Source organism: Apteryx mantelli, chromosome 2 (assembly GCF_036417845.1).
Source record: "Apteryx mantelli isolate bAptMan1 chromosome 2, bAptMan1.hap1, whole genome shotgun sequence".
Lineage (NCBI taxonomy): Eukaryota > Metazoa > Chordata > Aves > Apterygiformes > Apterygidae > Apteryx > Apteryx mantelli.
The window spans coordinates 72,344,868-72,359,940 of NC_089979.1; the positions used below are offsets into that span (position 1 = coordinate 72,344,868).

Sequence of the window (15,073 nt, forward strand, 5' to 3'; positions counted from 1 at the left end):
TGTGCTTAATGCAGTCAGCACAGAGGGCACTTGCCAAAAGAATTTCACAAAGCAGCATAGCTCAGTTGCCAAATGTCATGTCTTTTACATAAAGCATTCTTCAGGAAGCAAAGTTGCACAGAAAAGAAAAAAAAAAGGAAGAAAATGTTATAAAAACTATCACTGCAGTAAGATACAGTTTCTTCCCCCACGGGGAGAATGTCTGGGCCATGTCATGGTAGGATCAAGAGAGTCTATTTTTATTTCATCTTAAAGGCCCCTCTCTCATTTTTTTTCCTCCACTTCCCCTCCCAAACTGTAGCCCTTTTACCATGCTGACTTGGAGAACTCAGTTTAGATTAGCATTCAAAAGCACGGTTGTAGGATGGTGTTCGTATATGTGAAAATATTTGCCAGTGGGTTTTGAGTGAAGAGAGAGAAGGCTGTATAAACAGTGTTGATGCCAGAATTTTTAGTAGTCTAATATGATTAATGATTGAGGAAAACAAACAGAGATGTTTTGCAGAGGGCGTGGGGGAGGCAGCAAAAGTTCAAAATCAGAAATAATAAGACCCAATGTTGTAAATGCATGTGTACGTGTTTTCATTGAGAGTGTTTGTGTATACACTATATACAGATGTGTGTAACCTATGTTTAGGTGCACGCTTTGTTATCTCACTGAGTGGTAGCTGCAATTGCTCTTTGGCTCTTTTCTGACAAGTCCAAGGGGTCCGTTGTATTTGGAGACCTGGGGCCTCAAACGTAACTGAAGCCTCACTGCAGAGGGTGCGAGGCAGAGGCAGAGGTGCCCTGGGGTGCACAGCCCCTGCTTCGCTTTGCTTCCCCGTGAGCGAAGGATGCTGGTGGGTGGGTGCAAGCGGGCCACGGGCTGGATCAGTCCCAAAGAGATTTCACTGAATTGATATCGGTGGTGCAGAATTTGAACTATACTGGAGTTTACAAAACAGTATTGGAATAGATTTTCTGAACTTCAGCCCTCTACAGTGCTTTAGTTCACAGAAGTATTTTATCTAATAGCATAACCTAAGATCATTTTAGCTAGTAACACAGCCTCACAACACAGTTCTGCCAAGCTGTAGCTGCCATCTTGACTAAATACAAATTTATATATAAAGCTATTTCTGTTTATATCCCTCATAATTCATTTGAACTTCAATCAGGGTTACTGCATGGCACCATAGAATAATTAGCACTGACTGTATGTTCATTTGTCCTTTTTGTTGTTGTTGTTGTTGTCAAGAGCGAATCACAACCAATAATCTAATGGTAGTAAGAGGTTCTACTTTCAGATTCTTAGTGTATGTATTGGAACAGCCACCTAATCACTCATTGGCAATTGGTATTTTTAAGTTAGTAATGTTAAGTGATTTAAAAATTCATGGGAAAAGACTTCTTTCCTCCCTCCCCTTCTTTCTTCTGGGATACCCATTTTTACATTGTTTATAGCATTGGAATGAGTCAGGCTACAGCTCATCCTGTGATGACTCTACTTACCATTCATTCTTAAAATGTTTTCAGCTCCTGGTTGTAAGCAGTCGATAGGTTGCCGTACTTGGATTTTCTCTGGTGAAAAGTTCACATCTCTGGATATGAACAAGTGAACAATTCCTCGCCACAAAATTTGCTGTGACAATTGCTGGCATTTCTTCAGAGTTGTACTGTGTGAGAAATAGGGTCTCTTTAATCACATTTTTTTTCCTCTTTGTAATTGCATGGTTCTGAAGTTCTGCTCCCTTGCTTGGTTTACAAGCACAGAGGTTTTCACTGCTGCTAGTAGGAATCCTGACCCACGTGTCTTGTGTTATGTGTTGTGCTAATAAGCAAGGAAGGAGAACTAATTAACACGCTAGTGCTCAGACTTCTGTGTATATGATGCCTTTTTAGAGTGCAAGTATTTTAACATGGTTCCCAGTTCAGAAAAAAAAAGCATTCTGGACAACTGTTTCTGTATAGCCATCTATATAATGACTCATGCAGTGATTGTATTCCTCAGCAGTTTGTTGGACAGAAATTGTTAATCAATATGGTGTGTATTATATGAGCATCATTTTAGATTAATTTCTGAATCAGTAAGTTGCATAGTCCTTTGAATATATGAAAGTGAAAATGGTGTTTGCTCAAAGAAAGGAAAATATGCTAGGGAACCCTTCCATTTTTACTTAAGCACAGATGGTGTGGCGATGAGCATGGGAAGAACCTGAATAGGTCGGAGTTGCACTAACGTCAGTTTGCCGTGCCCCCTCTTCCTCTCGCATTTGCCCTTGCTAACTTCTAGGTTTTTTTCTGTGTTTCTTTTTCATTGTGGATTTGTTTCTCTTCTCAGTATTTTGCTTACATTGTCAATATTGCAGTGTTTGTTCAGCTCAGACCAGGAAAGGTCTTCAATTTTGTAGCTGACATTTATTTACAGGATCACCTTTTAGTCTCTGTCTTAGATTGCCGTTCCTCGTGAACAATATATCGTGAGTGATGTAACCTACGAGCTGAGAGAGCTCCAAAGCCGTTTCATTCCCTAAGCCTCATGGTAAAAGGCTGTTGGAAGCATACATTGGGTGTTAGGTTGTCATCACTTTTTCTGGAGCTCACAGGGGTTATTTGAGACATAAGAGACTTTTAAGGCTGCAGCTGGATGAGGATTTTCTAGTAGCGTATTGTACTGCTGTTACCAAGTCTGTAGCTTAGCTTGTTTGGATGGTTTGGGGTCTCTAAGAAGTCTTCACAGTTATTTTTCTCCATTGCAAGGATCTCCTTTGTATATTCTCAGTATTTATTCCTTTACTATTAGGAGCAGAGGGTACGGTGTCTTTGAATGTTTTGACACTCATTGCTTTAGTTCTTGAGTCACGTCTTATGTAAGTGTCTTGAGTAGGTTTCAGGTTGCTATTTAGAGGTGATGATACGCTGCTTGTGTAGATATCACAGGGGCAAGGAATGTTAGGCATTGATTGTCTTGTTTTCTTTGTCCTAATTACATTTTTTCATGGTTTTTGGTATTTCTTGTTTGTTTGTATGAACAGGCATGCAAGGCAAAAGGTGAGAAAATAGATCCTGAAAAATGAAGATTTAGGTGCAGAAATACTTATATTCTGACTTTAAGTTGTGCTGGTTATCTAAGTGATTAAAAGAGAATAAAGAAATCGATAGATATTTCTGGTGACTAGCCCCTTGAAAATTAGGCTGTTTCTACTAAGGTGCTCATACGAATGTAGGAACATAAAAGTTCATGTTTGAACAGAATATAACATCAAAAAAAGGAAGAGGAAGGAGGAAGAGTTGGGAGGTAAGGCCATGGCCTGTGGGGAAGCCTCAGATATTCAAAAACAGTTACTGTGGGCTTAAAAATGTTAAAAATGTTTAAAAATGATATTTAAAAATATCAGCTTCCTTCACCATTTTATTTGACTTTTTGTTGTAATATTTAGGCTTCCCATTCTTAAACTTTTCTTTACAATTCTGTGAGCTAAAAACTTGGGGTGGGGGGGAGAGGAAGAGAAGGTATGACATATTATTGAGAATGGGAGGGGGAGAGAAGAAAAAATCAAATTTGTGAACAATACCATGAAGAAAGTTCAGACCCTGGAACCACATCAGGCCATGGGAGATTCTGTAAAGTTCTGTGATTTATTTGTATAAAATGGTCATTAGGATTTTCTTGCCTCTGAAAGAAAACTGGCTCCAGACCTACTTGAAATCTTGTGGGATTTGCTAAAAAATCATAGGAACTGGTAACAAAGTCCAGGGTGAATCTAGTAATTGACGGTAGACAGATGATTGTTTTTGACTCTCTATCTTCATGCTGTTAAATTTATTTCTGTTAAAACGCTTGCTGTTAGACCTGTACAATGGTTTTAGAATTTCTATAAGGTTTCTTGTAATTGTTTGCAGGAAGAGTGATATTAGGGTCATGTTCTTCAGGAATAGTTTTTAGATTGTTTAAAGGTTTTTTTTTTTTTTTTAATGGCATTGTTATATATTCAGCAGAAGGGAAAAATCACTTCTCATCATGAACATTTTGCTTTGTTCAGTAGATTTCTAGTCAGATAGGAATGCAGATTTGGGACTTTCGTGACTTTGATATTTTGTGCTTGTTATGGACCTGTAGGATACTTGTTTGGCTTTTGAGTAAAATATGGTGTATGATTCTAGGAGGAATTTTGTTCAGAGCTTTTATGACACTGTAATATACAAACTTGATTTTAATGTATGGTCTCTAACTGTTTACCATGATGGGTGGCATCACTCTGTGGTACTAGAAGAACTGTTAGTCTTTTGATAGTCGTAGTAATCTTTTTGTGCTCTCCTATGAATATGCTGAATGGGCTTTTCAAGGGTGAGATTTAGTGCCTACTTTAGCAAGTTTTGCAAACAATATCTGACATAATTTTGCTTTCTGCTTGTAATTACATGTTATTACTTATTGGTAATGCCTTTAGAACTTCTCTGTTCATTATCAACTCTCCAGACTTAATTTAAGGAATAATGTATATCCTGACTGGTCATAACAAGGCTGAAATTCCATCTTGGGCTTCTGGTGTCATCACAGAACCAGGATGGAATTACAGCTTTAATTTATGTACTATGGGGGATACATTATTTATTACTATGCATTAGAAAATGATTAATCTCTGCTTGTGTTGCAAGACTATCCCACTGCTAAAAGTCCCCAGGAAGTGCTGAAACATCGTATAACCTCTTGCGCAGATTATAGCTCTGTGAAACTGCCAAAAAGGCTGTTGCGTTATTCGAAAACTGCTAGAGGTGATGAAAAGTTATGAAGCCACTATGGGGTTTTCCTAACTAGTGGAATCCATACACAACTTTAATATGCTAAACCTGAGCATTTCCTTCCCTTTAGTCCCTTTCAAGCGTTTCAAGTGAACAGGCTGAGGCGTACCGTGTTCTGAGGACCCTGATTCAGCAAAGCACTTTAACCATACGGACAAGCTCCACTGGAGGTAATGGAAATTAAACATGTGCTTAATTGGTTTGCTGAATCAGTTCTTTAGTTTCTACTTCTTTGATTGTTCATAACACCTATTTCTTAGTTTTCCCTCCACTTCCCCAAAATTGCGTGCATGTTTGCACGTCTGCACACCCATGCAACCATGAGCACAGGAAAGCTGTAATGGAACAGTATGAACTGATGGGAAATTGCTATAAAATCAAGTGATTCTTCCGCTTTTCATTCTAGTGACTTTTTAAAAAATATATTTATATGTATACACTGTGCTCTGATGTTCCATTTTTATGAGCTTTTCCACTACTAGAAAAGTCAGTAATCAGGTTCTGGTATGTAATTAGTATACTGTGTGACTAGTTGAAATGTCAACAACTACAGCTGTGATGACCTTGAATCAGAGTATGCCTTCAGAACCATTTTTCGGTGTAGTTTAGCCTTTCCACTGGAATGGAGAATTTGGCCTTTTTTGTTTGCAGCCTGCTGACATGGGTTTGTACAGAGACCTAGTACTAGCCACTCTGCCAAGCACCTGTTACCAAGTAACATAACTAATCCCTCCTTCTCCATAAAATGAATGTGTGATCTTCAGTGGGGGATTACAATTTTGCATTTGCAATTGCTATGCCCTGGTTTGAAAAAACGACAACAACCCAAACTGTAAAGGTGTATAGGAATTCTATTTAATAAGCTCTAGCAAAATGTCTTCAAAGTACTCAGCATTAATAATCTGAAGAAAAGAGCTAGATATTTGTAATAGATCAAACAGATACAAATACCTTAAGAAAAGGAGTCACTGATGTAAATTAAGTGAATGCTTTATACTACTACAAAAGTATTATAAAAAATTAAATATTCCCACTTTCTAAGGTGGCATTTTTATCTACATGCTCTGATGACATGTATAAACCACTCAAGTTTCAGTCTTGTGGGTTATATTGTCACCAGAAGCTCTGACTAATAGTAAAGTCTTACCAACGGCAGTTGGATATAGTATGACTCTAAATGACAATTTTTTTGTATTGTTATTGTCATCTGTTTAAGAAAAAGAAAATCTTGGTGTCTATTGACTAGTTGGACCTACTGGAGAGATGTTATCCTGGATCTAATTTGGATGGCCATATTGTAAATCACAGATGTGGAATCTAAAATACAGTGACAAAGTTGATAATCCTTTAGGTGTAAGAATCTTTAAGCTGGTGTATAGAAAGACATTCAAAATATGCCAGCAGCTCTCCCCCCCACAAAATTAAAATGATTGTCATTTTTGCAGAGAACACCGTGAGGATCAGAATTAGAGACATCCACTCATCTTCAGTTTGATGGTTGCAGTTTCTGTGCAGAGTTTTAACCTGCTGGAGCCATATAAATAGATCACGGGCTCCATGCAGATCAGTGTGGGAGCAGTCACGGTTCCCTTCTGCATCATGAGGACATGCAGGAGAGGAGTCCTCTGCGGCTACCTGTCTCATGCCTCTCATATTGAAGAATTAGGTTGGGACTTCTCCAGGCAGAAAGGCTTGCTCAGATGATACTCACCCCTCTGAAGGAGTCTGGCATAAGGCTTATGCAGATTTAGGCTTAAGTTTTAAGCCATAAGGCTTATGCTTTAAAGCCTCAGTTGGATCCTAAATGGGACGTGGCTTTTATGCTAGCTTTCTGAATGAGTTGCAGCTTTGGGTGAATCCCATGTCATGTGAAGAGAGATAATATATTGCATCAACAGAGAGGAAACCAGTTGTTTAGCATTGGGGGAATTGTTTCATAACACTGTTATGATAGGTATGTGAAGCTGTAAAGTCTTCCTAAACACTGAGCAGTATTAATCTTATACATACAGCTGAATTTCTTCCTTTTCTGCCTGCTAGTTCACTGCAAGTATTATTGCCACTTTTGCGTAGGAGTGGCTTTGCTGTAAGTTTCATATAAGAGAGGTAGAAATGAGGATGAATGTAACAGTTTAAGGGTAGATTGCTCAAGTTCCTTAAGCTCACTGTCTCTCCTGCTGGTTGTAGGGTTAATTATGTTGAGACCTTGCCCTCTAAAAGGCCTGGATCCTGCTCCTGTCAGGCTAGTGGTGAGATACCATATATATGTTTCTGCCTATGCGTGAAAGAAGGAATTCTCAGCGTTACTTTTTGCGAGGAGAATAATATCAGAAGCAAACTGGAGGAAATGAAAGAGAAAGAATGACAGTAGATTTTAATACAGGATTAGGGTCCAATAACTTCTTGACATAGATGCCTTACTGTGGGAAATGACTCTTAAGGTAGCATTGTCATACTTGTAAAGAAGCGTGCCAGTCACTCCTTTTCTCTGTATGTGCTTCCCTCTTGCCTTGCCTGCAGAGGTTAACCTGAGACATGCGAGTCTGGTGACTCTGACCACAGTGTCAGGACTGGTCCATGCTGTGTCCTGTAGAGCGTGAGCTGTTTTTGCTGCCTCAGTCTTGTTTTACAATCACTTACAGTTTGATAATCTCGTTGTACTGTGCCGACACTTATGGCTGGGTTGTGCTTGCCTTGGTGCACCGTGTGAGCTTGCAAAGTTGTTATTACAAGTTTACTGTCATACGATGAATGACTGATGGTATAATTTGTATTTTCAAAATATATAAGCAGATCAGCCTAATCAGGTGATGCAGTAAATATTTCCAGGAGATAAAAAAGTATTAGGGCAGGGAATGGAGTTATAAACTTCCTTTTATGAGCTGTATATTGTTTGATCATGTTTTTTTCATATACATGAGCTTCCGCATGCCAAATGCTAGTAATAATTGGCAGCTATTTCACAGTCCTGGAGAAATGATGTTACAAATACTGGAAACAGTTAAAATGAATCGATCTGTTAGTTTGCATTTCAGACTAGCGTGACTAAGAGGTGATTTCTACAAATAGTAGAAGGCACATTTGTCCTGCTTCTTGCCCCGGAAATAGGGAGAGGTTGAGAGCTGGGGGAGAAGAGAGGACACATTCAGCTCCCCCAGGCAGCTAACAGTGATACTGCTGCCGGCCCTCAATTACAGTTTGGGCTATGCAGATGTTTAACTTAGAGATCTGAGCAGTCTTGCTCACTTCCTGAAGTCCCTAAAGTTAAGCACGTAAATAGATAGGATTGGGGCCTGAAAGAGCTTTGTTGGCTTATTCTGAAGAGTTTCCAACAAAACCTTATGATGCAGGAAAACCCCAAATTACAAGTCTTCTCCCACTTCCAGCGGGTGGCTCATAATGTCGATGGGATATGGAGTGAATCTGCGTACATTTGTTTGCATCTGCCAGCAATCTCCAACAGTTTGAAAAAGATGCAATAATTTAAAATATCTCATGTTTCTGTGTGCAGATCAGGTGCCATTATTTTGCAAAGACACAGCTTTTAAATAGCTAATGTTAAAGGAAGTTTTTAAGATATAGGGAAAGCATTTCTGAAAAACACATTCAAATGATAGGGATTTTTTTTTTAATTTAACATTTTTTTGTAATGCAAATGTGTCCATGCTCACTGAAACACACAGTCATAGAGATTTTGTTGTGTGGGAGAACAGGGGGAACAGTTCACTCTTCAATGATGTTTTACTGAGGAACGGTTTGTTTTTAATGATAATGAGACAATCCCAGTAATAACTGTAAACAGGCCTAGGAAACTGCTGCATTCACTGATGGATGAAAACTTTTAACAGAGTTTGGATGTCTTTCTAAAAATGCTACACTGCAAATTATTGGGCTTAATAATACTCACTTGTAATCAGTGGAAGGATAATTTTCACTACTGAAAGGGATTCTGGGGAGAAATTGTATGGCCTATAATATGCATTAGCATAAGCTTAAAGGTGTATAATAGTCCTTGCTGACTTTTAAAATCTCTTAGTCTGTGCTTAAAGCCTTAAGTTGATTAGTTTAGTTTATATTACATTTAAATATATACCTGTACATTGAGGTATGTGCATTTTAGCATAAAAGATGAGTCGAGGAACTAGTATTAGGAGGTGTGTTTGTAGCTTTGAGAATATTACTCTGTTTCTTTTAAAGTGATACTGTGATTCTTTTAAAGCGATTCTTTATTTAGTAATACACCAATTACTGAGAGCTAGCTGTTGTCTTTCTTGACCCTTTGAAAGAAAGTTGTGCAGTTACTTCTCTTGCAGACCTCAGTGATTCTGCAGAGACTGGCTGAAGGGTTACTTTCATTTTCTGCAGGCTGGTGGAGATGGGAGAGTTACCGTGGCGCTCCCATCCCTAACTGTAGACACAGAAAAGCAAGCCGAGGTGCAAGATTGAGGAACGTTGAAAAGGACAGTATAATATTAAAATTTACACTGATTGGTGCTGAAAAATAAAACTTCATTGAGCGCCAGGCTTTAGCATGAGAAGTATTCTCTGGGTTGAAAGCAGTGTGGTGCTAGGTCTGAATAAATGCTGAAGTGATTAAACTGCATTGCAGCCCAGGGTTGGTACATGTGTGTGCATGTAAAGACATACAATATATCCTCAATAAATTAGAGGTTTGGGGTTTTTTTCTGTTTACAAACTTTGTTTGCCAAAATGAACAAGGTGAACATAACAATGCACAGCATTGTGAATTTTCATAAACTTAGCTTTGTTCCTGATGTTGTCAGTGTCTAGCTTATATTATGAATCACATTAAGGAAAAATAACTTTGTTTCCACCCTCCTGGGGAAAAACCCTTTCTCTACCTCACCTCCCCTCAAAACCCCCGGACACCTACTTGTCCTGTGTCATCTGAAGCAGATTTGAATCTGTTATCACTACCTAAATCTGCAGATACACTTTTCTTGTCTTACACAGGAACAAAATGTTGTCCCACTTTCTGTAGGTTGCAATTTAGCAATATCACAAAGAGCAAGTTGCAGTAGTAAATTGAATGTGATAAAGAAATGGAACAGTGGAAAGATTACAATTTAATTCCCCATAAACTCTACCTGATATTATTCATAAGCAGAATGCAGTTCACAGTAAGTAAAAGTAAAGCTGTGTATCAAACTAGCATAAGGAAAAAAAGTCTCCCTGGGTAAGACTATGCTTGGATTTGATACTAATTAATCTTTTAGAATTGCACTGCAGTTCTGATTTTTTTTTTTTAATTTTTTTTAACATCAGATCCATTTGTTTACCTTTCTTGCCAATCCAACATCGTTTTATATGGGCCAAGACTGGTATTTTGGTTTGGTTTCTATCTGGAGCATGCTATCTTTCTCTCAGTTCCCCTGTAATAACTTTGGAATGCACTGGCCAGTTTCAGATACATTTAACAGAAGGCTTGAGATCATAAAGACCTTTAATTCCTAGAAGTTTTATGAAACAGGCAGTTGGATATAAGACAAAGACAAAAATTAGTGGCCCTTCTGAAAGTAACCTGTGTTACCAGACGTGTGAGCCTCGATTGGGGAGCAAGCTCCAGGGCACGACTAGCTTTGGTCACAGTTTGCATCTTACAGCCCATGGGATCACCTGGCCACGAGGCACAAAGCCACCCGAAACCAGACCTCATCAGATCCGTTACTGATGCAACTACTCAGTCTGTTAGGGAGAATCCTAACTCTCTTTATTTTGCCAATTATTACTTTTTACTTAATATTTATTTACTTAATATTTTGGGGTTTCCAGCTTTCCTCTGTTCTAAACCAACACCCATTCACTGTTGTTTCCCCTGTTCTGCAGGTGGCAAATGGAGTCAGAGAGAAATGAAGTGACGTGACCAGGGTTATACAAGGAGGTGTAATGCAGCACTAGCCTGTGCAGCTAAACTTGGAAATTAGAGCCCAGCCTGCAGGACCACACATCTGTTTCCTATTCTCTGCTAACAGTCACTAGTGAATGTGGTTTAAACAGAGATCACTTATTAAAAGTCCCAAATCTTCTCAGATGGCTCTAGGAAATGCAAAACAAGGGGATAGGAACAAATGTTGCTTTGCCTTAAAAATAAGCCCCATTAGAAACCATATGTCTGACAGGTTTATTACATAGAAACAGTTATCTTTGAAGGACACAAACAGGGGTTCACGATGCTTTTTAAGAGATGGGACACACAGCAAATGAGTAGTCATGACAGGCCCCAGCTTCCCCAGCTGACTTTGCCCTTTTCATTCATGAAAACGGACAGTGCTGGTGAGTGCGATTCTGGATTTTACACATACTTCCTCTGCATTTTGACTTCCTGCTCACAGTCAGAGTCATCTCGTGACGGAGGGGCCAGTAGAAGGCACATGAAGGAAGAGAGAAGCTTTTGGAAGTATCTATGTACAACCAAAGCGTTTCACTTGGCCTTGTCCAGGTCCTCAACACAGTGGTCAGTGTTATTCCTTGTCACTAATTTGCTACCATGTCCAGGACTGTGAAACAAAACTTGAGCAGAGAGGGCAGCAAGGTTTGCTTAGTTTCTCCCCTGCGTCAGGAACGCAAGGAAGTTTTGATCGCTGACTATTTCTTAGCAACTTCCAGTGAAACTTCTCTGTGTTATGCTGTTGTTTTTGCTAAGGAGAAACAGCTCATGAGGGAGAAACAGCTCGTGAGGGATAGATGCCTTTTCCCTTCTTGATAAAGTAATGTTTTCAAGAAATGCGGACGAGTGACTTCTAGTCTGTGGCTTGCAGACCGCTGAAGGTTCAGCAGGCTACTTCTTAGGCAAAAAATAACTAAATAAGTTAAATAACCTTCGTGTCACTGGATTCTTAGTGTTTCACACACTGAAAATAGATGTAATGACTCTCTCATGACTTGACTTAGGGATGAAAAATTTCAAGATTTTGGGGATCTTTCTAATGAAATTTGGAAAGAGAACATAAGATCCACCATGAGAAAAAATACCAGAGGATATTTGACATAAGTTCAGATGACCACATAGTCACCTTGAAAAAAGCATTTATGCCTGAGATTTTCTGCTGGCTGTTTTAACAAGTAATACCTAAAGTTTATTATTTTTGATAAAGGTTAGTGGGAGAAGGCAATACTTTTTTCTTTCTCTTTTTCCAGTTTGTTTTCTTGGTACTTTTAGAACTTACCGGATGGTCAGTTTTATGTTTTTCCCCTCTATAACCATTCTTTACAATTTCAGTGCAAGAAGCCAAGGAAAATATTTAAAATGGTAGAAGAACTGGCAGGAAAACTTCAGCGATTAGGGCAGTCCTGGTGCTTGAAACTACTTTGACCTCTTCCCTCTCTCCTCCATCGTTCACTTCAAGATGCTATTGTTGATGTCGTCATCATCATCATCATCATCATTATTATTATTTTGTTGTTGTTGTTGTTGTTGTAATCTTATATTAGAATATAATAATAATCTTATTCATATGGTGACATAAAGATGAATGACATCAGAATACTTTGTTCTTTCTTGAGGTGTATTATGGTTACGCCTTCATTTGCAAATAGTGTGGACCAACTGGAGAGGATCTGTACAGTGAAACAGTTGGTGCTGGTGTCCTGAGGTCCACACTAGACACATTTCAGGGTTCCTTTTACTTTTGAGTAGTCAGGTCCCACTGACCCCATGCCCATTTGCAGCAAAAGGGATCCAGTTCATGTGCTCCAAAACCACCCCACAATACAACCAAAAGCACAGGAAGCAGGGTTTAGCAGGAGCTTTGCACCCCAGATATGAACTGAAACATTGATGTAGATATGCCTTGTAAAAAGCTTGTGGGGTAAAAGAAAGGCATATTTCAGCAATCTTTATCTGCTGGTTGTATCAGTTAGTAAAACACATTTCATAATTTTTCTTTCTTAATGTTCTTCCCTTTTCTTTGCAATTATTACTGAAAGGGGAAGGTTGGTGCGGATAGGCCTCAGAGAAGGAAGGCTGTTTTGAGAAGTTAGAACGACAAAATCTTCTACTGAAAGAGAGATTGTATCTCCTTTTATGAGCTTATTCAATGCCAAGTGCACTTTAGGTGCTTAACAAATCATGACCCATCTCTAACAGAGCACTCAAATTTTTGTGCTTGACTTGTAGACAAGAGCATATCCCACTGGAGACAATGCTGATGTCCTTAAATTAAAGAGGGTGCTCGAATACTATACTGAACTGAGGTGATTAGTAATGCTAAGATACTGGTTAGGTGTCCTTTATCCAAGGGTGTGTAAGCTCTTTCTGGTGTGTGTCTTGAGGAAGGGAAGGAACATATGGTGTGGTGAGATGTAATGTTGTATTATTGCTAGGATGTCTCTGAAAAATACATGATGTTACCTTAGAGAGTAGATGTGAGAGCCAGTCTGACAGATGTGACAGTCCTAATTTCTGGATCTGACAGTTGGCAGCCCAAAGAGACTACTACCAAACCCATTATTTGTTGAAGTGCTTGAGTCATGATTTGTGCTGAAGAAAAGAAAGTAGAGATGTAGATGACAGAGGGAGTAGCATAATGCCAAAAAAGGAAAAGGCTGGACAAGTAGGCTTACATAAAAGCTTCATCTATCTCAGTATCCTGTCTCTCCTTGATTAAAAGAGTAGATTTGGCTGTAACAGCCAACCAACTCACCTAATCTAGCAGATGGAAACATTGTTCCTCTGCCTGGAAGATTTTAGTTGCTGGCCAAGCTGCTAGCGTAGTCTAGCTGATCTCAAAAAGCAAGACCACCATTTGTTAACTTCAGTGGTGCCAAGCTGGTTGGAGCTCAATCAAATTTCTGTTCTAAAAAAAACTTGTGGTCAGACTTCCAAAGTTTCCTGCAACAAAGGTCGCCGCAGGTTTCTGCTGAAACTTTGTGTTCTCCGTGGCATTGGAGACAGTTCAGCATGTAAGGAATATAGACTGCTTGATCTCTGGATCTACCAGTAAACAAATACATCTCAAAGTTCAACCTCATATAGCTAGGAGGCAGGTGAGGTGGAGTTCAAGGTAAAAACCTCAGCTTTAAATTTTAGGTTGAGCCCTCCTGTAAAGCAGAAAGGAAAAGGAAAAGGTACCAGACTCATCTGTCGCAAAGGGCAAGAAATTTCTTCTTTTTCCTAGAGCACTTGCGTTTGAAGAGTTCAGAACATATCCAAGCATTGCAAATCACATCATACTCCAATTTTTGGCATCTCTTTCTAACCTATACTTGCCTTTTAGCAGAGGCAGACACTAGTCTGTTGCTTTGGGCAAAATCCTGAAGTTTTACAAAAGGATGTTACTTCCCAGCCCAGGAAGTTCCCATGAGAGAGTAAGTGGATGGTGTTAAATTGTTCATATCTTGACACTTTTGGTTCTCCAAACAGGGAGCCACCGAGGATTGCGCCTTGTGAACGGACCTTGCAGAGGGTTGTGTGGCTGGCTCACCTGTGACAGGACTAGCTCGGATTTGCGGTGTAATGAGTCTTGCTCAGATGCTCATGCCGGGCTCAGATACTGTGATAATGAGGCACTTAAGAGGGTGCCTGGGAGAGTTTGAGGTCAGCGCCTGAGGAGGTGCCTGAGGGGTGATTATGACTTGGAAAAAGACCGAACACCCTTCTGGATAAGTGGGAGAGCATGGCTCTGCCTCACCTTTTAATAATAAACTGGCTGCATTAAGACAGAGGCACAGTAAATGAGGGTCTGTAGCCCCAGCTGCAAAAATCATGAGATAAAGTCAAACTCTCAGCTATTAAGGGTTGAGTTTGCGGTGGTTTACAAGCCCAAGACAAGAAATAGAAGATACTGAGTGGGAACATGTGTGCTTAAGTCTGCAGGTAGGCTCCTAAGCAGAGGCAAGGGGTGGGGGCAGCAGGCCCTTGTCTGTGAGATTTGGGGAAAATAAACCCTACCTCAGACAGGGAGCATGTGCAAAGAGCCTGTTGCTATCATTTCACTGCCCTTTGTAGCTAGTCCCAAAATGAGAATGTATTTAACAATCTGTATTGCTCTAATCTGGCCTTGACTCCATCCTGTTACACACGATAGCATAGCGATGGTTGTGTGTGTGCCCACCCACGATCACCTCCGCTTGGGGTGGTGAGTAAGGTTGGCAGTTTTGTCTGTCAAACAGTGCTTTGAGGTGGATAAGCCTGCCCCAAACCCAAATTCTGGCCAGGAGAAGAACCTTCCCCTCTCTGTCCAAGAGAAGCGTAAGATGAGTCTTCCTCTGTACTTTGTCCTGGGGTTCAATTTCTTTTCTTGATTCTTCATTTCCACTGCTGTGGTTT

General features: G+C 39.7%; 1 protein-coding gene across 12 annotated transcripts in view; it reads left to right on the plus strand.

Annotated features, from left to right (window-relative positions):
* The window catches only part of ATXN1 (ataxin 1), a 221,836-nt gene that overhangs the window by 42,989 nt on the left and 163,774 nt on the right, over positions 1 to 15,073 (plus strand). For 2 of the 12 annotated variants that reach the window (XR_010883349.1, XM_067290874.1), the window contains exon 3: positions 4,856 to 4,955. The exons of 7 other annotated variants lie outside the window; for them this stretch is intronic. The gene's annotated coding sequence lies outside the window, so the exon portion shown is untranslated. Of the gene's footprint in view, positions 1 to 4,855; positions 4,956 to 10,632; positions 12,256 to 15,073 lie in introns of those variants that run through there. 3 more of the 12 variants (XR_001292403.2, XR_001292401.2, XR_010883348.1) reach the window with 3 other exon arrangements.